The sequence below is a fragment of the Vulpes lagopus genome, chromosome X, assembly GCF_018345385.1.
Source record: "Vulpes lagopus strain Blue_001 chromosome X, ASM1834538v1, whole genome shotgun sequence".
In the NCBI taxonomy this organism is placed as follows: domain Eukaryota; kingdom Metazoa; phylum Chordata; class Mammalia; order Carnivora; family Canidae; genus Vulpes; species Vulpes lagopus.
In genome coordinates this window covers 24,799,976-24,823,711 of record NC_054848.1, presented here as the reverse complement: position 1 = coordinate 24,823,711, position 23,736 = coordinate 24,799,976, and the positions used below count along the sequence as shown (strand labels likewise).

The following is a 23,736-nucleotide window of genomic DNA, read 5'->3' as shown; positions in this document are numbered from 1 at the left end:
GTTATAAAAAAATAAAGTAGCTGAGGAGAAAGAGACTAACCCTGGTGCTATTTTAGAGAGGCATGTCAGGGAAATTTGCTCTGAAGATCATTTGAAATAGATTTGTGCAAAGGGAGGAAATCAGCCCTGTGCAAACCTAGAGGAAGATTGTGGCAGGCAGAAGGTGCAAAGACCCTGAGATGGGAGTATGCCTGTCATGTGTGAGAGATGGCACAGGTCATTACAGCTAAATTGACATATGGAAGGAGTTGCAATGAGTTCAGAGACAGCCATGGGCTGGGCGGAGCCTTGTAGAACATGGAAAGACTTGGGTTTTATTCTAAACATAGTGAGAATGCTCTGAAGACTTTTAGAGAGCCCATTCTTTTTATTTATATGTTATATATTTATATGCCAGAAGTATCACTGTGGAGCTTTGGTGTTCAAGTCTGGGAGAATGGAGTAGTGTGAAGGCAATAAAGCAGAGTGGAGGTGAGCAAACTAGTAAGAATACCATTAAAGCAGTCCACAGACAGGTGATACAACATTGATTTTGGTGGCAGAAATGGTAGGATTTTTTCCTTTAATACCTATTTGGTAGGTAGAACTAAGCAAAATTACTGATGGACTTGGTGCAGAACATAAATGAAAATCGAGGGGATCCTCAGTTATGGGCTTGAGCAAATACATGAGTGGCAGGGCCATTTAATGATACAGAATACAGTTTCATGGGGGACAGTTTCATTCTCTTCATAGGAATCAAGAGACAAGTTTTTATAAATCAGTTCAGTCACCTCCCTTTATCCACAGAGGCTGGAAAATTTTACTACTGATCATCCATTTATATTTTGAAACATTAAACCACTGACTGATAACTCATCTTCTCTTCCTGGCCCCCTAAAAGACTGAGGAAATGGTCTAAAAAAGTTTCATATTTCAGGCGAATGCTATATTAACTTGTCATGAGATAAACTGTGGCTTATCTCCACTCTCTTTTGCTTTAACATCATGCATAATATAAAAAATGTATATCCCTGAATTTGTTTTTGATTAATAGAATCCGAGCCATGTTAGCCAAGATATTAAGAACAGTTCTCCAGTACTCCCTTGGTGCAGTGATATGTGGAATGTATTCAATTGGCAAATTTAAAATCACCGTGTTTAATTTAGTTTTTCTTATTTAAAAATATTTATTATAAAGTACTATTCTAATATAGGAGTGATGGAATTTATTTTCAATCTTTTTTCCAAACTCTTCATAAACCTCCCAGGTAACAGAAACAATGAAGAGATTATATTCATTGAATAATTGTTTTTTAAAATAGAATCACTCAAGAATAGCATAGAAAAAGTTAATTAACATAGAGCTAATGTTAGGGCTCAGATTCCTTATTCAACTGCCACTGTCTGCAATGGTCTCTTAAGCTCCAGCTTCCAGTGTGTGCAACCCTGTTTGCCAAACCCAGACTTATGTTGACCTCATAACTCATTCAGTAACTCACTGCACTCTCATTCTGACCAAGTGAGCTGAGAAAAAGATGGAGGGCAAGCAAAAGAGAGCATGGGTAGATAGAATAAATTAAGATGGTTTAATATTTTCAAATATTATTATTATTGTTTAAAAATTTATTTATTCATGAGAGGCATGGAAAAAGAGGCAGAGGCATAGACAGAGGGAGAAGAGGGCTTCTGGCAGGAAGCCCAATGTGGGAATGGATCCTTGGACCTAGGATCAGGCCCTGAGCTGAAGGCACACCCTCAACCACTGAGTCACCCAGGCATCCCTTTAAGTATTATTTTAAAAACAATGTCTGCAGTGTGTTTTGCAAAAATGTTGTGAGATGAATCCTAACTGATTACATGACTGATTTAAATCATTTTAAATAAATTTGTGTATAGTCGAAGTTAAAGCAAAAAACAATGGTGAGAAAACTGAAACAATACATAATTATCTAGAGGAATTACGATGAACACTAGGAAAAGGATGTTGATTGATGTAATAGCTATAATCAGGGAGGTGAGCATGTCAACTACTCTTTTGACTTCTGTTGACAAGCAAAGAAAAAATTAACAGGCACCAATTCACTTCTAGGGACAACAGTCAATTCCAAAAAATTGTATGTCCTGTGAGGGAAAGCATCTCTTCCCTAGCAATGAGAAAGTAAACAAAATCATCATAGCATATTATTTTTTATTTTTCTATTATTGTATAAAAGGTCTTTAAGAAATGAAAATTATAAATCCCAGGATATTTGGAAATGCTTATTAAAGGAAAGTTGTGGAATAGACAAAAGGCATTGTGTTACTACTGAAAGTCAGAAAATTTTTTACTTATCGGCTTGGCCTGGACTATCACAATAAGACATTACATTTTCATAAAATAGTGTAATGCAATTTAATGGCCTTCCAGATTATATTAGGTTGGTTTATTTATATTGTACTTCAGAAGATATTTGCATTTCTTCTTTTTTTCTTCATGATGCAGAATCTTGCACATTTACTCACTGGTATGGCTCTCTGAAAGTGGTTCTCAACTGGGGTTGTCACAGCTGGTGTGAAGGGATGCCACTGGACCAGGAATGCTGCTTAACTTCCTATTACAGGGATGCATAGGTGGCTCAGAGGTTGAGCATCTGCCTTTGGCTCAGGTCATGATCCGGGAATCCCAGGACCAAGTTCCATATCAGGCTCCCTGTGAGGAGCCTGCTTCTCCTTCTGCCTGTGTCTCTGCCTTTATCTGTGTGTGTCTCTCATGAATAAATAAACGAAACCTTAAAAAAACCCTTCCTACAACATATGCCACAAGAATCATCCCATCCCAGATATCAAGAGTACTAAGGTTGAGAAACCATGTTATACGATAACCACATATTAAAAGTGGTTTTATTATCTATATTTTAAGCCTGAATTAGACAAGAGATTTCAATTTTCTGGTAGACAGAAAGCTACTGAAAACATGAGGATTGATGATACTGGAGGACACTGCAGTTCAGGCTATCATAGAGTGGACCCTAGTAAAGAAGGAAGCCATGGGAGTGTATGCAACTGCATAGGCTTAATACCCAGAAAGGTCAGGTATGACAGGATGAAAGGGAGAGATGATAGGCCAAATGAGAATGAATTAAGACACCATGTAAAGAATGAATAACTTTCTCTTCCTCCTAGACCCTCATAGAAAGAATGACCACTACCAAGGCCTCTTGCCCCCATTCAAATGATTAAAAATTAAGAAGTTCTTTAGGAGCGCCTGGGTGGCTCACTTGGTTGAGTGTCTGACTCTTGGTTTCTGCTCGGATCACAATCTCAGGGTCATGGGCCTCGCACTTGGCAGGGAGTCTGCTGGAGATTATTTCTCTACCTCTCCCTTTGCCCCTCCTATAGCTCACACACACACTCTCTCTCTAAATCAATCAATCAATCAATCAATCTTTTTTTTAAAAAAGAGGCTTTTCTCTAAAGACAGAGAATAAACCGCTTAATGCAGAATAGCAGAGGCAATCCAGAAGTGCAGAAATAATTCTAACATATTATAAAACATTTAGCTGTTGAAACATTACAGAATTATTTCACAGCAAAGCTTCCTAATACTATTATATTTCAGTTAATATGGAAGTTGTTTGCAATCACTGAACACGTTTACCAATTATCTAAAAATAATCTTTTTGGTAACGCAATAAGTATTCAAAGGAGCTAGCCAAGGATTAAAAACAAAGTAGCCCATGTAATACCTCCATTTATCATTAAAAGTTAACACAGCATACTCTGTTTAATTTCAGTCACCAGTGATTAAGTTGGCCTGTTGTTAGCTGGAACTCACAGCATAAATTTAAAGCTTTTAAGACATAAGAATATAAATATAAGATTGAAAATAAGCATATGTATAGAAAACATTGGCACACATTATATTTTGGGGAGTGCAGTTACATTATTTCATTTGATCTGCACTTTGCTGCAATGAAAAGATCTAGAAATTTCTCTCAAAATGAACAGCCAGTAAAAATAGAAGCCAAGATTTGAACTCATGCTGTCTGATTTTAATGGTCAAATGCTTTTCCCTGAAAAGCACTGCTTTTCAACGTTTCTGGCTTTTAATGTAGTGTCTACTAGATGCCTTGTTTCCCTTGGAGTTTCTTTCTTTTTTAAAAAAATTATTTATTTATTTTTTAATAATAAATTTATTTTTTATTGGTGTTCAATTTGCCAACATACAGAATAACACCCAGTGCTCATCCCATCAAGTGCCCCCCTCAGTACCCGTCACCCATTCACCCTCACTCTCCACCCTCCTCCCCTTCCACCACCCCTAGTTCGTCTCCCAGAGTTAGGAGTCTTTATGTTCTGGCTCCCTTTCTGATATTTCCTACCCATTTCTTCTCCCTTCCCTTCTATCCCCTTTCATTATTACTTATATTCCCCAAATGAATGAGACCATATAATGTTTGTCCTTCTCCGATTGACTTATTTCACTCAGCATAATACCCTCCAGTTCCATCCACGTCGAAGCAAATGGTGGGTATTTGTCATTTCTAATGGCTGAGTAATATTCCATTGTATACATAGACCACAGCTTCTTTATCCATTCATCTTTCGATGGACACCGAGGCTCCTTCCACAGTTTGGCTATTGTGGACATTGCTGCTAGAAACATCGGGGTGCAGGTGTCCCGGCATTTCATTGCATCTGAATCTTTGGGGTAAATCCCCAGCAGTGCAATTGCTGGGTCATAGGGCATCTATTTTTAAGTCTTTGAGGAACCTCCACACAGTTTTCCAGGGTGGCTGCACCATTTCACATTCCCACCAACAGTGTAAGAGGGTTCCCTTTTCTCCGCATCCTCTCCAACATTTGTGGTTTCCTGCCTTGTTAATTTTCCCCATTCTCACTGGTGTGAGGTGGTATCTCATTGTGGTTGACCACTCTCTTTCACCATACACAAAGATAAACTCAAAATGGATGAAAGATCTAAATGTGAGACAAGATTCTATCAAAATCCTAGAGGAGAACACAGGCAACACCTTTTTTTGAACTCGGCCACAGTAACTTCTTGCAAGATACATCCACGAAGGCAAAGAAACAAAAGCAAAAATGAACTATTGGGAGGGACTTCATCAAGATAAGAAGCTTTTGCACAGCAAAGGATACAGTCAACAAAACTAAAAGACAACCTACAGAATGGGAGAAGATATTTGCAAGTGACGTATCAGATAAAGGGCTAGTTTCCAAGATCTATAAAGAACTTATTAAATTCAACAGCAAAGAAACAAACAATCCAATCATGAAATGGGCAAAAGACATGAAGAGAAATCTCACAGAGGAAGACATAGACACGGCCAACACGCACATGAGAAAATGCTCTGCATCACTTGCCATCAGGGAAATACAATTCCTTGGAGTTTCTGATGATATGGAGCAGACTGGGGAGAAAACATTACTTTGACAGTGTTTGGAAAGAGACGAAAAGTTCTGAGTCAATTTCACGGACTTCATTAAGATATAACCACACTGGACAATCATGAAGCTTTTAAGATTTTGAGTAAGTCTAACACTGCTTTCTTTAGATTGGATGGGAGGATTACATCTGTCATTAGCTATCATAAGCAAAACCCTTTAATGGTTATAGGACATGATGATGACATAAAATTTGAGGATCTCATGATGATAGTGGACCAAAAAAAAAAGTAAGCATTCTAAAAATCCCATTAAAACTGCTGCCAAAGAGAAAAATAAATCTTAATAAGCATGTTCTCCATTGAAATTCAAGGTTTATGAATACGAATTTAAATTTTTATAGCAATTGCATAAAATATTAGGGATGTCCTTTACAGTGACATTTTATAACAGTCCAAATCCTATAAAAATAACATCATTTTGCTTAAAATGTGGAAATATAAATTAAATAATTCTGCTATTACCACACTGCATTCTTCTAGATTAATTAAACTTCATAGGTGCTCACCTTCTTATGGGACAATAATAGATTTGTCAAATAATTGATATATTTAACCTTAGCACTTGGTTTAACACACCCGACATTTGTCAACAGTGAGGCTATCCTAGGAGATAGCACAGTTCCTTGGATGTTCCATGAATCTAAGCTAACTTCTGTATATGTAGTTGGAACCCTGAAATTTCAATAGTAAGATAAACATTATGTGTTAAATTCAGGCTGCCTGTAATATTTAACAGAATTACTGCTTAAAGAAATATACCTCCATATAATTAGTATTTCTCCTTCCCTCCCTCCTTCCCTTCTTGCTCTCTCCCCTCTCTCCCTCCCATCTTCCTTTCCCTCCTCCCTTCTCTCTGCCTTCTCCTCTCCCTCCCTCCTTTCATTTCATACTTCCTTCCTTCCTTCCTTCCCCCAAAATATATCTGGTAGACAGACTGAAGAAAAAGCATTTCATTTTCTCTATTCTGGGTAGAGTGAAAAAAAAACGGAATCCTAAATTCCCATTCATTCATTCAACAAATGGAGCAGCTGCGACTTCCTACATCATCACCATGTTTTCCTGTTTAGATTATTTATCATCATCCAAGTAACACTGTTGGGGATTGTCTTTTTTTTGCAAAAACCATTTTATAAAAATGATTATTTAACAAATAATAACCTCCTACCTAAGCGGATTTTAAGCAGCTTCAACAATGTCTAAAAGCCTACAAAAAAGTTCCTATGGCGGTTTTCTATTGTTTCATAAAATGAAAGTCTATCGCAAGTCATTAAAAACGTGATTACTACCGAAAACAAAAAACAAGAAAGAAAAGCATGCCTGTGAGCAATAAGATCCGGCACTCTTTAAATAAAACTTGCTATTCAAATCTAATTATGCTGCGAATGCTGTTATATTACTTTTGCTATCAGTGCATAGCCAAGAGTTACTTGGCAACAAACAGAGGTTAGTCATTTTAAGAATTTTCGTTTCAGCAAAGCAGGAACAAACTGCAAATTTGTTCTTAGTTGCATTGAACACCACTCACATCCTCAAAAGAAAAGAATAGTAAAGAAAGGAAACAAAGCAAAACAAAACAAAAGCCTGCTACAAACAGCAACATACACCAAATGTCGATAATTACTCAAGCTGAGTGATGGCTGCATGGAATTTCATGATGCTGTTCTATTTTTGTGTCTGTTATGCCTGAAATTGTCCAAAATAAAAATGTTTTTAAAAATGTTATGTATATGAAAACTTTAGGATTTCATAAATTTTTGAGTGTTATATATAGCATATGTCCATATAGTGAAGTATAAATTATAAATTTCGAGCCAAGTATGTAGCAAGAAATGAAATTAAATTGCTTCCATGCCAGCTCAAAGCAATACCACAGCTCTCTTTGCTCAGCAAAATTTGTTTCTATTACATCTTCACATTTCTCTGTTTATAATAAATATAGCAAAGGCATTTTACTTTAGGAAAAAAATTGAAAAACACTAATACAATTTATCAGTTAAATATTACTGACTTAGAAATTACCCTCAATCTCTGTAGCTTAAAATAGTGGCCATTTGTTATCTTTAAGTCTACCAGAGAGCTGGGAGGTTCAACTCATCTGGCCCAAGCCGGAAAGATCTTTGCTGGTTTGTCTGTGGTCAACTATAGGTCAAATATGTGGTTTTGCTCATTTGGTCTGGGCTTCCTTACATTTCTTACCCTTCAGCAAGCTAAGACTGTGATTCAGTAACCGATATCAAATCAATGTAAGCAGGGAAATAACACAATCTGGTGTGATTTTTTTTAATGCTCATTTAAAGACTAGAACTAGCCTCAGGATGTTCTGTACCAAGCACAGTGAATAGTCCACCCTTTCCCTAGTTCATCATTCCCTTGGATTCTTTTGGAAGGTGTCCTCACTGATCCTTCTGGAATGCCATATTACTCTTTACATCTTAACTCACCTTCTATAAATACCAAAGATATATATTCTTATCTTAAAATTTCCTGACTCCTGATGGGACCCCAAAACATGACCTCCTCACCTCTGTCCAGCCTTTACAAGGCTGGGTTGTAACTTTTCCTTCTATACATCTGACTTCCCCTTGAGACTAGAGACTCACTAAGAATTAGGGATTATGGTGGTTTAGAAAAAAAATTTAACCCTCATATCACTAATGTTTTTAGTATTTTCTATAACAGGTAGAACATGGTGAATGCTCAAAAATTATTTGAATGACTAGTCAAGGAAAGATTTCATTATATTTCATGGATTCTGTTTTAAAAGACGCTAATTGTATGCTCCCTCTTCCTAAAGATTTGCATTAAAAACTGCTCATTAAAATACATTTTTGGTCAATAAGATAAGCTTCAGTTACTTTAAAAAAAAACTTACCCATCTAGAAAATAGCCTACATAAGTCCAGAAAATAACTATTAATATTCTTTCAAAAATATTAAGCACCAGCTATTTGTATAGTTCTATGAGAAATATGTCATCCTTTAAGTGATTTATGACCATGAGTTAGTACATTCAGCTCTGCTACTCATCTCTGGGGAATAACTTTTAATTTTTTCATTTCTCTTTTTGTCTACTTACAACATACAGCTGAAGACAATCAGTCAATCAGCATGTAAGAACTGCCCATGATGAGCCTAGCATTTGGGGTGATGCCATAGGGCAAGGCCAGACAAGTACAAAACGAGATTGTCATGCACAAGTAATTTACACTCCAGGTGAAAAAACATGATGAATAATTCACCAATGAATGAAAAACACTATTTAACAGTAAGGTGAACTACATAGTCCTGGCTATGGGTGATGTCATAGTTATAAGTTAAGGGATGGAAGAGGTAAGACATGAATTGGGGAGAGATTCAAGAGAGAGGAACATGTAATAGATGTAGCAGATAACTGCTCCAGAACCAGGTTGCTCAGGAAGGACCAAGACTTTCCCTGTCTACCAGGTTCTCTCTCACACACTTAGCAAATAATTGGTTTTGTTGGCATGAGGATACACCATAAAGTAGGAAGTAAGATGACTGCGCAATGAAAACAAGACTTGGAAATCAAAAAGCCATGAAGTATGTTCCAAATGAGTACAAGGTTACTAGTTAACAGACTCCTTTAGTAGACTCCTTTAATAGACCTCATTGTCTCCTTTATCTGCAATGGAAAAATAAAAAACTTTAAGGTCAGGAAGTCTGAATTTCAAAACTGGACCCTGCTTCATTACAGAATTGTTTTATGCAAACTGATTCACAAGGTTGAAACTCAGTTTCTTCATCTGTAAAGTAGGTTAAATATATTTCTTGGAAAATAAAAGAGATTTCTAAAGGCTTGTTGTGAAGTTTAAATGAACCTAAGGGTGTCTAGTATTATGCCTAGCACAAAAAATGAGCTCTGTAAACTTTAGTGTGTCTTAATACCAGTATTGAGGATTTAAATGCCTTCAGAAACAAGACTAAACTATCCCTAAGAAGAAAGGGGGAATGAGTCATTCCAAAAAGAGGGAATGATGTGAATAAAGAAGGTGACCTGGACTTGATATAAGCAGAGAGGTTCATGAGGCAGTGGGACACGAGGGATCAGAGTCATCTTGAGAACATTTTATTGAATTAACTAACAAATGTAGGAATCATGAGATGATGACCAGATACTCATCACCTCATAGGAATAATTTAGAAATAAACAATAGGTTGAATAACCTGCTTCTCCTTCTGATAAACTGGAATTAGGTTATGAATTTTGATTCACAAACCTACATATTCCAGAATGCTCTTGCTTGGATGAAACAATGCTTCAAAGACAATGGCTGCAAGCAACAGCTATTTCCATACTGATTAACCTAGCATTAGAAGCATCGCTAAACACAGAGCACTGTGTTTAGTGCTCAATCACAATCACTGATTGTCACATCATTTAAGATGGACAGGTGGGTAGTAAACACCACATGGTCTGCAGGACCCAAAGGCAAATTAGTAGATTGCTTCAGGCCCCATTAGAAGAACAATGTAGATACCACAATCCACCTGAACTCAATAAGATAAGGCCTGCAGGTGTGACTTTGAAGTCACTTTCAGGCAACAGCACTGTCATTTGCACATTATCAAACAAAAAGAAGACAAGAGAGAAAGAGAACAACAGCTAAAGTCAGCCAGCAAGTATCCAACTATGCTAGCCATATTAAAAGATTAGGTCTACTTTGATCCTGTATTCTTAAGTTAGTGCTCTATTAATTAATTTGGGCCTGCTGGTCCCACCATGAGTTGTGAACGCTTCAAATTAATATTTGTTGAGCCTGATAAATTGCTATATTGTGCTTATTTTTCATCTTTGCTTTCTAATAGATTATAAAGTTTAGAGGTATTTTATTTTTAAAGATTAAAAAATGTATTTATGAGACAAGGGGGGGAGATAGACAAGCAGACCCCCACTGAGCGTGCCCGACACAGGGCTCAATCCCATGACCCCAAGATCATGACCTGAGCCAAAACCAAGAGTCAGAGGTCCAAGTGACTGAGCCATTCAGGCATCTTTATATAGTACAGAGCTTACTCTCGAGTGGTACTATCCAGTATGGTAGCTACTAATCTCAGTAGTGCTAGCTATGCTTCAAGAATTCATAGTCACATATGTCTTGGGGTTGCCTTATTGGATAGGGAGATCGAGAACATTTCAATTCTTGCAGAAAGTGCTATGAGGCTGTGCTGGACTAGAGTTACCCTCAACCTTTCTCATGCCATGAGACCACTATGAAATTGTATTTGTAGACCACTCTAGGGTAAACAATCTTGTGGTCAGAAGTCATTGGTAACTACACTTACCACGGTAAGCGTTTTGTGATGCATATAATTGTTGAATCACTGTGTTGTACACCTGAAACTAATGTAATAGTATATGTCAAGTGTACATCAATTAACAAAAAGAACTGATTGGTCTAGGGGCTCCAGCTGCTCTTGAGAGCATAGAGAAATTGTTATTTTAGCACACCTGCAATCTGTTTGGGGTACAGCCATGCGTCACTGTATATCTGATAGAAATCTGTGCTTTAGTTGAAATCAAGTCCAGTATCACCAGAGGAATGCAATGGCCTGTCCTCCTGAAAAACAATTACTAATCAGGTTTGTATTTTTAATTAAAAACAGGTAATCATAATGTCAAAGATATTTGAAGAAGGCTAAAACCTACACTAATAAGTATCATTGATTTGTACCACAGGCAAGGCCTTTGCTGGGTGTTATGACAAACAGTGATAACGAACTTCTTGGTTCCAGCTCCCCAAAGCACCAGCAAATTCACTGGCAACATAGAAGAAAACTGCCCTCTCACTTCTGAAATCTAACTAAATCATAAAATGGAACTTCAGAAATGTTAGGAAAGGTTTTTCAGACAAAAGAAGAATAAGATGTTTTCTCTTTTTAAAAAAAAGACGAGGAAAAAAATAAAAGGTGACTTGGTGGTGGTAGATGCAGAAGAGGTAGACATTGCACTTATTTGATAAGCAAATGGCAAGTCTAGGAAATTCTTAGCACGAATATATTAATGAACTTCCAAGTTTCGCCCCCAGATATGGGAAGTGTTTTTTTCTCTGTGATGATTTTCTAAAATTGCAAAATTCTTTGTTATGCAGGCAGTCTCACTATGGCACTAACTGCCAGTCCATACAAGGAATGCAAGACCTGCTTTTCACATCCCTGGTTTCCAGAAGCAATGTGTTTCGTGGGCTAGTCAAGTCAGAGATGGATAAGTGAGCTCTGTGAGGTCTGAGATTTTAATGGGCTTTTCTATCGAAGAGCTAAAGATGTCACGGAACTATTCTCAGGAAAATTAAAGAAGAGTCAGGTACTCTAAAAGTGCCACATTACGACTGATGGAGATAGAGGTAGAAGAATCATGTTGGTGTGCCTTCTGCACTCACTTACCAGGCTCTGTTTGTAGTGCTAGAGAATTGGCAGTGAACAAAACAAAATCGGCCTGTGCAGGGAAATGACATTGTGGGGTTATAGAGGCCAATAAGAAAGCACAGCAAGGTAAGAGAATGGTGCCCTATTTTATAAAGACTGGTGAGGGGAGAGCTTACTGATGAGACATTTCAGGGGAAATCTAAAGGAAGTGAGGATATAGGACATGCCAGTACTTAGGAGAAGAACATTCCAGGCAAAGAGAAAAGCAAGTTCAAAAATACTTAGGGGGGCCCAAGCTCAGAATACTTGAGGAGCAGTGAAGAGATCATTGTATACACAGGTGAATGAGTTGAGGAAGTAAGCTAAGGAAAAAGTAGAAAGCTATGAAGTTTGAGAAATATCAGAGAACCAGAACACTTAAAGCTTTGCACATTTGGCTTGGACCTTGGGATTGAAAGTCACTGGCAATTTCTGAAGGGAAAGTAACAGAATCCAATTTGTGTTTTAGGATTCACTTTGGCTGCTGTGGAAAAATACACCACTGGTATAAGGAAGCAAGCTGGAGTTTGAGAAGGTAATTACAACAGCCAGGATGAGATTTGCTATTGGCTTGGATTAAGGCAGCAGTGGCAGTGGCTGAGAAATGTTTGTGTACTAAATCTACTTTCAGGGTGGAGCCTTGAGATGTGGGACACGAGCTAAAGGGAGCGTTCAAGGATGACTGCACTGCAAGGTTTTGTCTAAAGCAATCACAAGCAGGGCAATGCCATTTACCGCTCTGGGAAGATGGTGGGAATAGTAGTTGGGGTTGCACATGGGGGTATAGATCAGGAGTTTGGTTTTGTTCAATTTAAGTGCGAGGAGCCTCTTGGATATCAAATCTGAACTATTGGGTAGGGAACTGGATATGCAGGTCTATGATTTGGGGATGACATCAGGACCAGAGATATAAATTTGGGATTCAATAGCAACTCAGTATTTAAAACCATGAGCTAGATGAGAATAGTGGGGAGCAAGGTCCTCACTCTGGGTTTGAACCTCCCTCCTCTCGGTTGCTGACAAAGACACAAATCAGAGAAAAAGCAAGCCATTACTGCTTGGCTGCCACACAGCAACACCAGGCAGCTGGAATGCCCCTGGGTAAATACCCAAAGTAACTAGTACTTAGCATTTTTTCAGAAATATTTCAAGAATCAATCTTTCTGACAGCCTTAGAAATATACAGCAAGGCAGCCTTCCACAGGAGTAAAAATAATGCTCACACTGTCTGGAAGCATAACACCAACCTCCATAGTGCCAGCTGTAGCCACACCAATGCCTCTTCAGCTTCATTTCTTCTCATTGAACAGCTGGACCAGACATTGAGAACAGGCCGAAAAGATGTCAGGGGCTGAGCAGATTTTCCAAAATTCTTCAGATACCTGAATGCCTAACAGTGTGCTAATAAGAGCCCACAGAAGGCCAGCAACCTATGATACAGCTCCTGCCTTAGAACCCTGGCCACCTCAGAGACCTATCTCATCCTTCAGGCATAAGATTATTGAATTTTAGCCAGATGAACTGTCTTTAAGGGTCAGCTCTGACAACATGAGTAAGTGAGTGAACAGCCAGTCCATAGTGGGGGTAAAAGTGAATGAAATCAAGCTTACTTTTCTGTTCATCTGAAGGTGCATTTGCCGTGTGCTTCATGCTGCTAAGTCAGCAAGAGTTTCCCAAGGCTGTTCCTGCCCTTAACTACAGAAGCATCAAAGCCATGCAGGATTGTGTATTTCAACTCAGGGATTTCTTTTAACGCTAATTATGATGCAAAGATCACTCTGCAAAGTCACTGCTACCATCAGCACATCTTTTGTGCATACATGTGAGAGTACCTGAAAACAAGACTTGCAAAGTGCCAGAATAACTAGGCATATATAATTGTGAGACACATTATATAGAGCATAGAGCCCGGCAATCACAGGAATCAACTGGCTAAGAATACACACTGCATGCAAAGCCCTGTCTCAAAGGCAAGCCGGATAATGATGGATGGAACCAACTGCAGTTGGGCGTGTCTAGTTCTGTGTCTGAAGCAAGAGTGAAAACTGAAAACAAAGGAAGAAACTCAGAGAAATTAAGAAAAGTATTCCTAAGACACATATCTCATTTTCAAGAATAAAGGCATCCGTTTAGTATAAGTGGCAGGCAAAGAAGTCATTTTGAAAGCCAACACTAAACCTAAATTTAGCATTTTATGTATGTATGAGCATGGGCCCTTGTCTTCACTTACTAGCAGTTCTTTTGATAAAAGATAAAGCAGCAGAGCACATTTAATAAATTCGTATTGGAGCCAAATGAATTCACATATGTACTTATAGATCCATCATATGTATTTTCAAAAGTATTCATTTGCGAGTTGGGCATTGTGCAACTGAACAAACTATGATAACTTTGAAAAAATAAAAGCATATGTTTTATTTATGAGAGTGGTAAAACTGAACCACAGAACTTGAAATAAAATTTTAAAAATGCCATATTGTATTCAAGCTTTGCTTAACAACTCAACTCGAAATGAGCCATAGGTAACTGAAATTCTGCTGTGGACCCAGTAGATGTTCAAAAATTATTAATTGGTTTTGACAGGCAGAAGTTAACATTACTACAGTGGCAAATAGGGCCAAAGCGACACAAAGGAATACAGAGAAAAATGCCGCATTTCATTCCACAGTGCAGAACTCAGCATTAGGACAAAGAACAGATATTTAGGAGGGAGGAGAGGCTGGAGCAGGTTCTTTTAATGGCCGTGCTAGACAAGGTTTGCTTTGGTGATTAAAGTCTGGAGAATCTTCAATAGGCTACATAGCACATAAACATAAACCATTCTATTTTCACTTTTATTAGAGATTCATTCTAGAACATGTCAATAGCATTTGGCACAACGCGTAAGTCCATTAAGTGAAGAAAAGCTCGAAAAAGTTGAAAATTTAAGATGTTTCCAGTCACCTAAAGAGAGACAGGTGTTTCTATGTAAACCATCCTATCCTTTTTGTATTTCATCTAATAAAGTCTTATCGGGTGTTGCCTATGTATTAGATATCTGGCCAGGTGCTGTGGAGGGATACATAAAGAAAACAGGGTGCTATTCTTTCAATGGAGTGACAGAGATGTTTGGCTGAAAGAGATCAAGGAAGGATTAGTGGAAAAGGTATCTTTTTGTTTTTATTTTGAGAAATAAAAGCCACTAAAAAGCACAAAGCCAAATACTTTTTTAAATATGCTTATACCTCTCTTGATCCTGATCTATCAACCTTAACATCTATCATAGTTGCTTCAAATTATTTTTAAAACAATAAGACATTACTAAGACAGCTTAATTCCCTTTAAACCATGAATAGAATTCCCTTTCCCAATTGCCAGAAGCAACTGCTATTATAAGTTTGAGCTTTATTTTTCTATTCCATTTTTATAACTGAATTTATATCAATTTATATAAATTATATAATTATATATATATTTTATTTATTTATATAAATTATATAATTATATAAATAGAAATTGAGAGATCCACATATCCCTGTGTATAGCATTTTGGGATTTTCCATTCACACCTGAAGTTTATGTTCTGGATATCTATTGACATTGATGTATAGAGAAATCCAGTTCATCTCTTTTCCTTGTTGTTTAGTATTCTGTGTTATACATTTTAGCTATGGAGTTCCCTCTTGACAGATTGTTCTTAAATTTTTGCTGTTATAAACTATACACACATAACACATATGGATAAGAGGTTATCTAGGGTCTATACACAAAGTGGAGTCAAACACAGGGTGAGATTATAACCAGATAATCCCAGTTTACACATTTGTTCTGGCATGAAATGTAATAGCACCCATTCCATGTTCAAAGGTGTCCCAGATTAAACAATAGATTATATATTCATCCTAATAATAAGGCATACAGTTTTTTAATTTTATGGGCTACTGCCAAATTGCCCCCCTAGAATAGTTGCTCCAGCTTATACTTCCATCAAAAACTAAGGATACAGTCTTTTTTCCCCACATATTTCCTAACATTCAATAAACAAATTTGGTATTTTATTGTACTTTCTGTCTTACTGACTTGGAATTATTTACAGATTTTTATATGCCAATTCTCCAATCATGATATCTACTGGAAATACAAATTTCCACTCTGTCATTTACCTCCTAAATTTGTTTGTGATTTATGTTTTTTGCTTTACAAGAGTTTAAAATGATAATGTGATCAGATTTTAGCTTCTATTTTTATAGCTATATTTTGTTCCTGTTAAGAAAGCTTTCCTTAACCAAGGACATACAGATATTCTCCTATATTCTGGGGGAGTTTATATCTTGAGTCGGGTCTTTTAAGGACAAGTGTATCAACAATGAAGATGGAGAAAGGGCATATCAATTGTGGAAATAGAAAAGGCAGGTGTCCAGATGGTGAATGGTTTGTTTTTCTGAGAGTGTTTCATCTATATGTATATCATCTACATTTCCTATTGGCTTCTTTCACTGAAAGTGGTTTTCTTCTGTTTTCAGTTTTCTCTTTTATTAATTATAAGCCATATAGTTTTCTGAAGAGGCTATCTTTTCCCCTTCCCTTTCTAATCAATGTGTACCCTGTTTTCTGATTTTCAACCATTCTTTGTTGGCTTACTCATTCATTTTGGCAACATACTTCCTTTAGGACCTTTTTTGTGAGAGAGTATATTATAAACATATTTTTCAGACCTTGCAGTTCTGAAAATTCTATATATCCATTCTCACTGGTTGACTGATTGATTAATTGTCTGGATATAGAATTGAAGGTAGAAAGCAACTATTAATTTTAACTCAACATTTTGAAGACATGATTTTGTTGGCTTCTGGCTTCAAATGTTGCCCTTGAGAAATCCGACGCTATTCTGATTCCTGTAATGTTGTGTATGACCTGCCTCTACCCCTTTAGAAAAGTTTTTAGAATGTTTACCTTTGGTGCCCTATAATCTCTGGCTGACATGCCTTGATATAAATTTTCTTGAACTCCTTTTGCTGGTCACCTGTTGAACCCTTTAAATATGGAAAATCAAGTGCCTCAATTAAGGAAAACTTTCTTACATTACTTGATAATTTCCTCTTCTCTATTTTTTCCTCCATTTTTTTCCAGCTCTTTAAAATTCCAATTATACCTCCTGTATTGATCGCCTTTTGAAGAAATTCTTCTCATCTCTTTTGATAATTTGTTCTATGTTCTGGAAGATTTGTGCTATAATATTTTAATCTCTCAAGAGTTCTTATGAGTTCTCTGAGTCCATTTTTATAGCATCCTGGATGCTATAAATTGCTTCTTTAATGTATTTGAGAATATTCATTATATTTTTTGAACTTCTCATCTCCCTGAACAGTCTTTGTTTCATTATAGTTCTTTTTATTTGAATACTTCTTTTTAAAAAAATATCTTTTATACTATGAGCTTTCCGTGAGTATCTTGTAACCCTTGGCTGACCACTGATATGTAAAAATGAGGTATTAAAAAGCTGAATGAAAGCTCTGTGTGCATGGTGGGATGACTGAAAGTTAGACATCAGTATATGTAATTGGGGAAGTATTAGCCTTTTCATTTGAAGAGAACCCTGACAAAAGCAGGTCTTTTCTCCTGGGCTGTAGTGTTTTTCCCAGAGAACAGTCTTCCAATCTTCTGATTAGAGAAGCAGGCCAACTGCCAGTGTCCTCATAGATGAGTTTAGAGGGGTAATAGGAGGGAATTTGCACCATTTAAATTATAGACTATTTCTTAGTCCCTTTGTTTCAGTACAGTGCTTCACCCCTTCCCTCAGCAATTCCTCATGTCCACAAGTCCAGAGCCATTTTGATTCTTTTCTTTTGTATTTATTATTCATTTTCTTTCTGCCTAGGTATGGGATGATTGGTGAGTTGGATGCCCAGGGTGGGAGAGGCTGTCTGAGGCTTTCACTTCCTTATATAGATTTCAACCAAACTTACTATTTTCAGCCCCACTCCTTAATTCTCATCTGGAAGTACTTGGTATCTCCAAATCCTGAGCCTGCTTGGAGTTGCTTCAATTTTAAATTTCTTGAATTCTACTAACTACTCACTTTCCATCTTCTAAAATCTTAAAAATATCCCTTATGTTTTCTACTTTTGTCATATTTTCCTGTCTGTGCAATATTTTTATATTTATGTTACTATTATTTCTGGAGAGTTTTGGGGAAAGAATACTATAGTAGATTGAATGGTGTCCCCTCCCCCAAATGTATGACCACCAGGAACCTATAAATGTGACCTTATTTGGAAAAAAAGATCTTTGTAGATGTAACTAAGTTAAAATTTCAATTAACCTGGTGGGCCCTAAATTCAATGACCAGTATCCCTGTCAGAAACAGAAGAAATATAGGGGGAAAATCATGTGAAGAAGGAAGCAGAGATTGGAGTGATGTGTCTCTATCAAGGAATGACAAAGACTGGGCAGCCCCAGTGGTCCAGCGGTTTGGCGCCGCCTTCAGCCCAGGGCGTAATCCTGGAGACTCGGAATCGAGTCCCACGTCGGGCTCCATGCATGGGGCCTGCTTCTCCCTCTGCCTGTGTCTCTGCCTCTCTCTCTCTCTCTCTCTCTGTCTCTCTGTCTCTCTCTCTCGTAAATAAATAAAATCTTAGAAAAAAAGGAATGACATAAACCACATCTTCTTTATCCATTCATCTTTCAATGGACACTGAGGCTCCTTCCACAGTTTGGCTATTGTGGACATTGCTGCTATAACCATTGGGGTGCAGGTATCATGCTGAGTGAAATAACTCAATCGGAGAAGGACAAACATTATATGGTATCATTCATTTGGGGAATATAAAAAATAGTGAAAGGGAATAAAGGGGAAAGGAGAAAAAATGAGTGGGAAATATCAGAAAGGGAGACAGAACATGAAAGACTCCTAACTCTGGGAAACAAACGAGGGGTGGTGGAAGGGGAGGTGGGTGGGGGTGACTGGGTGATGGGCACTGAGGTGGGCACTTGACGGGATGAGCACTGGGTGTTATTCTATATGTTGGCAAGTTGAACACCAATAAAAAATAAATTTATAAAAATAAAAAAATAAATATTAAAGGGAAAAAAAAAGGAATGACAAAGATTGCCAATGGGCACCAGAAGCTAAGAGGGACACATGGAACATATTCTCTTTTAGATTATCCAAAAGAAAACAACTCTGCCAACACCTAGATTTGAGACTTCTGGCTTTCTGTACTGTGAGACATTGAATTTGTGTTGTTTCAAGCCACCCCCGAGTTTGTGGTAATTTGTTACAGGATCCCTAGGAAACTAATACAAGCACAAATAAGCACTTGGCTCAATTTACCATATTTAACCTCAGAACTTTTTCAGAATTTAATTTTCTTACTGAAGTATTATATATATGCGTGTGCATGTCTAAGTACACAAATCGTGTTTATCTTGATGAATCATCACAAACTGAACATACCCATGTAACCAGCTACCAGATAGAGACACAGAACATTTTATTAACACCACAGAAGTCTTCCTCATGGTCCCTTGCCATCACTTCTCTCCTTAGCAAAGGTAACCACTACTCTCATTTCTAGAAACGTTGACTAATTTTGTTCTTTCTAAAATTTTAGATAAATGAAATTGTATGTTATGTACTATTTTGGTCTGGCGTCTTTCACATAATATTGTGTTTATGAGATTCATTCATATTATTGTTATAATTAAATTTCATTCACTTTTATTAATGTAGATTATTAGGTGACTGTATCACAAGTTATAAATTCCTTCTACTGTTCATGGATCTTCAGGTAGTTTTCAATTTGGGACCACTACCAATAGTGCTGCTATGAACATTCCTGTACATGTTTTGCATGTTTCTGTTGGATATATACCTAGGAGGAGAAAGGACAAGTTGTAAGTGTTCAGCTTTAGTATATACTAGCAGTTGTACAAAATTATTGTATTAATATACAATCCTATTAGGAGTATTAGGGTTATTCAGTAAAGTTTAGGTATCTTGCTGGTGCCATCATTAAGAGTGGGCATCATATAGCAGCCAAATATTTGTGGCATGGGATTGATCAATAATGAAATCATTAGTGACCTATATATCCATTCAACACTTCATCACTATAGAGGTTTGAGAAAGGCTAAAAAATGACATGTTTCCTTTCTACACCTGCAACTCTTACCCATATAAAGCTCAGATTTGTTATAGTAGCCATGAGGCAGCTCTTTGCCTACATAGGTGACAAAACTAATATATAAGACATCATAGACATAACCTGAAGAATGCTACTTAAAATCCATTGGACCTCATTATCCCCAGAGTAACCGCATTCTTATGATCCCATGAACATGAATAACCTTAATATTTAAATACATATTTTTTCAAGTGCCCACAAACCAAGAATACATACCTTTAGAGCATTACATTCAATAAAGTAAATGAGATAATTTATTAAAAATTACAACCAAAACTATATCTGCCTTATCTTTAAGTTTCTGAAGGGCTTCATAAGCTTGAGGCACCATTTTGAAATCAAATGGAAGGAGCTTAAACCTCATATAAGTATATAATTAGGCAAAGTAAGGTAAGACAGGGCTTGATTTTTCTGTCACATTAACTAATACTTGGAAGTTCAATTGACAAAGATTAGAATGTTTCGGGAAGATCCAGGGGAGTGCTCTCTATCTGACTCTTCACACTAAATTTTATTCCTTTTTGTTTTTGCTTTAATTTTGTACCAAATATTACTTGAAAAAAATTTTGTGATTACATATGTGTGATTTAGTTAACGATAATCACAATGAACTATTTAAACTGAATACCTGTGATATATGGCATGTCTTTTCAAATAGGTATAAAATAGTGGTGCCAACAAATTAGTAGTCACATACATTAGCCCCGAGATAACTTAAAATTACAAGAAGTGCTTGTTTACTTAAAGGCCACAATGTAGTGCTTCCATTTACTTGTATTATTCTTGCCACTATACAAATTCTTAGCATAGGAACATATGTTTAATAGTTGGCCACCCATGATTCAACTATTTAAAACTACAATGTATAATTCCAATGCACTCCTAACATTTTAAAAAGTCAAAATGTAAACTGAATAACAAGACAAATGACACAGGTTAAATATTTAAATTTGGTATCCAGGGCAGCCTGGGTGGCTCAGTGGTTTAGTGCCACCTTCAGCCCAGGGCGTGATCCTGGAGACCCGGGATCGAGTCCCACGTCTGGCTCCCTGCATGGAGCCTGCTTCTCCCTCTGCCTGTGTCTCTGCCTCTCTCTCTCTCTCTCTTCTCTGTGTCTCTCATGAGTAAGTAAATAAAATCTTCAAAATCAATCAATCAATCAATCAATCTGGCATCCATTTAAATGATAACTGGAGAAACGACTTTCTATGTAGTATTAAATTGTTCATTTTGAATATGATACCAGTAGTTAGGTATATTAGTGATTAGGGCTTCTGAGTAAAATAGCATAAACTTATCTAAGTTTCCCAACCAATATTATTTCGTTTGGAGTTTTTCATAAGATCAAGTCAGAAAATTAATGTGAGTCATGAAAGTAGGGAGGTTATTTATGGTGTGTTTTTCCAATACATTTAACATGCCTTTAGACAATGTAAACAAGATTTAAGAGATTGTTCAACCTACTAAGGGCAACAAACTTTTAAACCTTATGACAGATCCCTCTTTGCATTCAAATACCATGGTATCAACTAAACAGAAAGGCTCTCTAACAGATAATAATTCTATAGCTCTTAATTTCAGTCAGATACGACTCCAAGTAAAAAGCACTAGAGTTAAATTATAGAATAACCAGACAATTATAATACCTTCTGAATAAAATGACATCACCATTTCCCCCAATTAACCTGAATTAATAGAGTTTTTCTGCACAATCACTTAGGTATATTTAGATTTTTTTTAAAAGAATGAAGGTAGAAAATCTCAATACATTCAGTGTTGATGAATGCCAAGAGGGTTGAATGTGTATCGGTTGAATATCCAAAGCCACTGCGAAAAGGAGATGCAGAAATGACTGCAATGGCCATCAGGTTAAGAAGGGATTTGATCTCCTTTTTTTTTTTTTTAGATTTTTTTAAAATTTTTATTTGTTTATGATAGTCACACAGAGAGAGAGAGAGAGAGAGAGAGGCAGAGACACAGGCAGAAGGAGAAGCAGGCTCCATGCACCAGGAGCCCGACGTGGGACTCGATCCCGGGTCTCCAGGATCACGCCCTGGGCCAAAGGCAGGCGCCAAACCACTGCGCCACCCAGGGATCCCTGATCTCCTTTTTTTAAAATGAAATAAAAACTAGTAGTGGTTAGGGAGCTAAAACAGAGAACATTTGTTCACAAAGAATTAAATAGGATAACATAGAGGTTATCATGGAAGAACAGAAACTAAATGCATTTCTTCAAAAGGCTAACTGATAAACCATGTAACATATGACTCCATACTTACTTTTCTAAACTAAAATAACACTTTTGTGCTGTAGTGTTGAGTATTGTTGTATATTCTAAATACAATATATTATAGTATTTATAGTATTACTCCCTGGAGTAATTTTGATATTTCAATACTTTTGATATTTCAATATTTGACATCAGTGTAGAAGAATCAATTGTAAAATCTCACAGAATATATAATTTGAAGTCCCTTCTACATTATCACACTCATATCTCACAAAACCTTTGATATAGCCTATGATTTTAGTACAGTTTGGTGAATTTTTGTTAATTAGAAAAATACTTCTAAAGATAACAGATGCATACTTCTCAAATTTACTACATTCACTACCCTCTGTATCTCCAATGTCGATCCTGCAGAATTTTGTCTTGCCATTGCCAAATTAACTTCTTTCTTAGAAATTTCATGGCAGAGGTAAAATTAGTAATTAAAATTTTGCCTCACTCCTATCAAGGAGTTATCTGATTCAAGATAGTTTGTTAGAACGTAGGATATTCCACTTGTTTTACTCAGAAATATGTGCTAGGTCCAGGAAATAACTTGTCTTTGTTCCTAAGGACTTCCAAAAGTATAACTTCTGGGGCCTACTTAAAGGCATCAATTATTTAATAAAAAATGAAAAAGAGTTTCCTTAGTCCCAGGATGTTTTCTCCTAAGTTTCTCTGAATAAGGTAAAATCAATTATTTTACCAGGCCAACCTCAACCCAGAGCACTTCTCTAGAAGAAAATCAATCTTGGACATTCAGTAATCCAAAGGTTCTCAGACTTATTCCTAATTTTTCTTTTTTTTTAAAGATTTTATTTATTTATTCATGAGAGACACAGAGAGAGAGGCAGAGACACAGGCAGAGCGAGAAGCAGGCTCCACGCAGGGAGCCTGACATGGGACTCAATCCAGGGTCTCCAGGATCAGGCCCTGGGCTGAAGGTAGCGCTAAACTGCGGAGCCACCCGGGCTGCCCTATTTCTTTCTCTTTCTATCTCTTGTAGAATGTTAAACCATAATGAACACAGCTTTGAGAGTCTGAGAATAATACAGCAAATATGTATTGAGCCCTTCCTTCTTAGGCACTTGATAATCAAGAATGGTAATAATAATAATAATAATAATAATAATAATAGTAACAACAACATAAAAAGCCAAGTGAAAAGTGTCATAATGGAAGTATGGACACAGTGCTCTGAGGGCACAAAAAAGGGTCTTAATAATTCTGTTAGGGTGCCATACCTATAAGTATACGCATGGATTCTCACATATGTCCTAAAATCACTTTCCCTTATCATCAATAAGGTGCACAGTGATTGGAGAATCCTTAACCTCACACACTTCGCACTCATTGGACTCTCCCCTGACCATACACTGAGGCACACTCAAGATTTCTTCTCAGGGGCAGACTGTGCATCAGATTTTTGGTAGCCTCATCGATAATGCTAG

At 36.9% G+C, this 23,736-nt stretch overlaps 1 protein-coding gene across 1 annotated transcript in view; it reads right to left on the bottom strand.

Moving 5' to 3' along the window:
* Positions 1-23,736, bottom strand: part of IL1RAPL1 (interleukin 1 receptor accessory protein like 1) — a 1,386,881-nt gene that overhangs the window by 318,098 nt on the left and 1,045,047 nt on the right. The gene's annotated exons all lie outside the window — the stretch shown is intronic.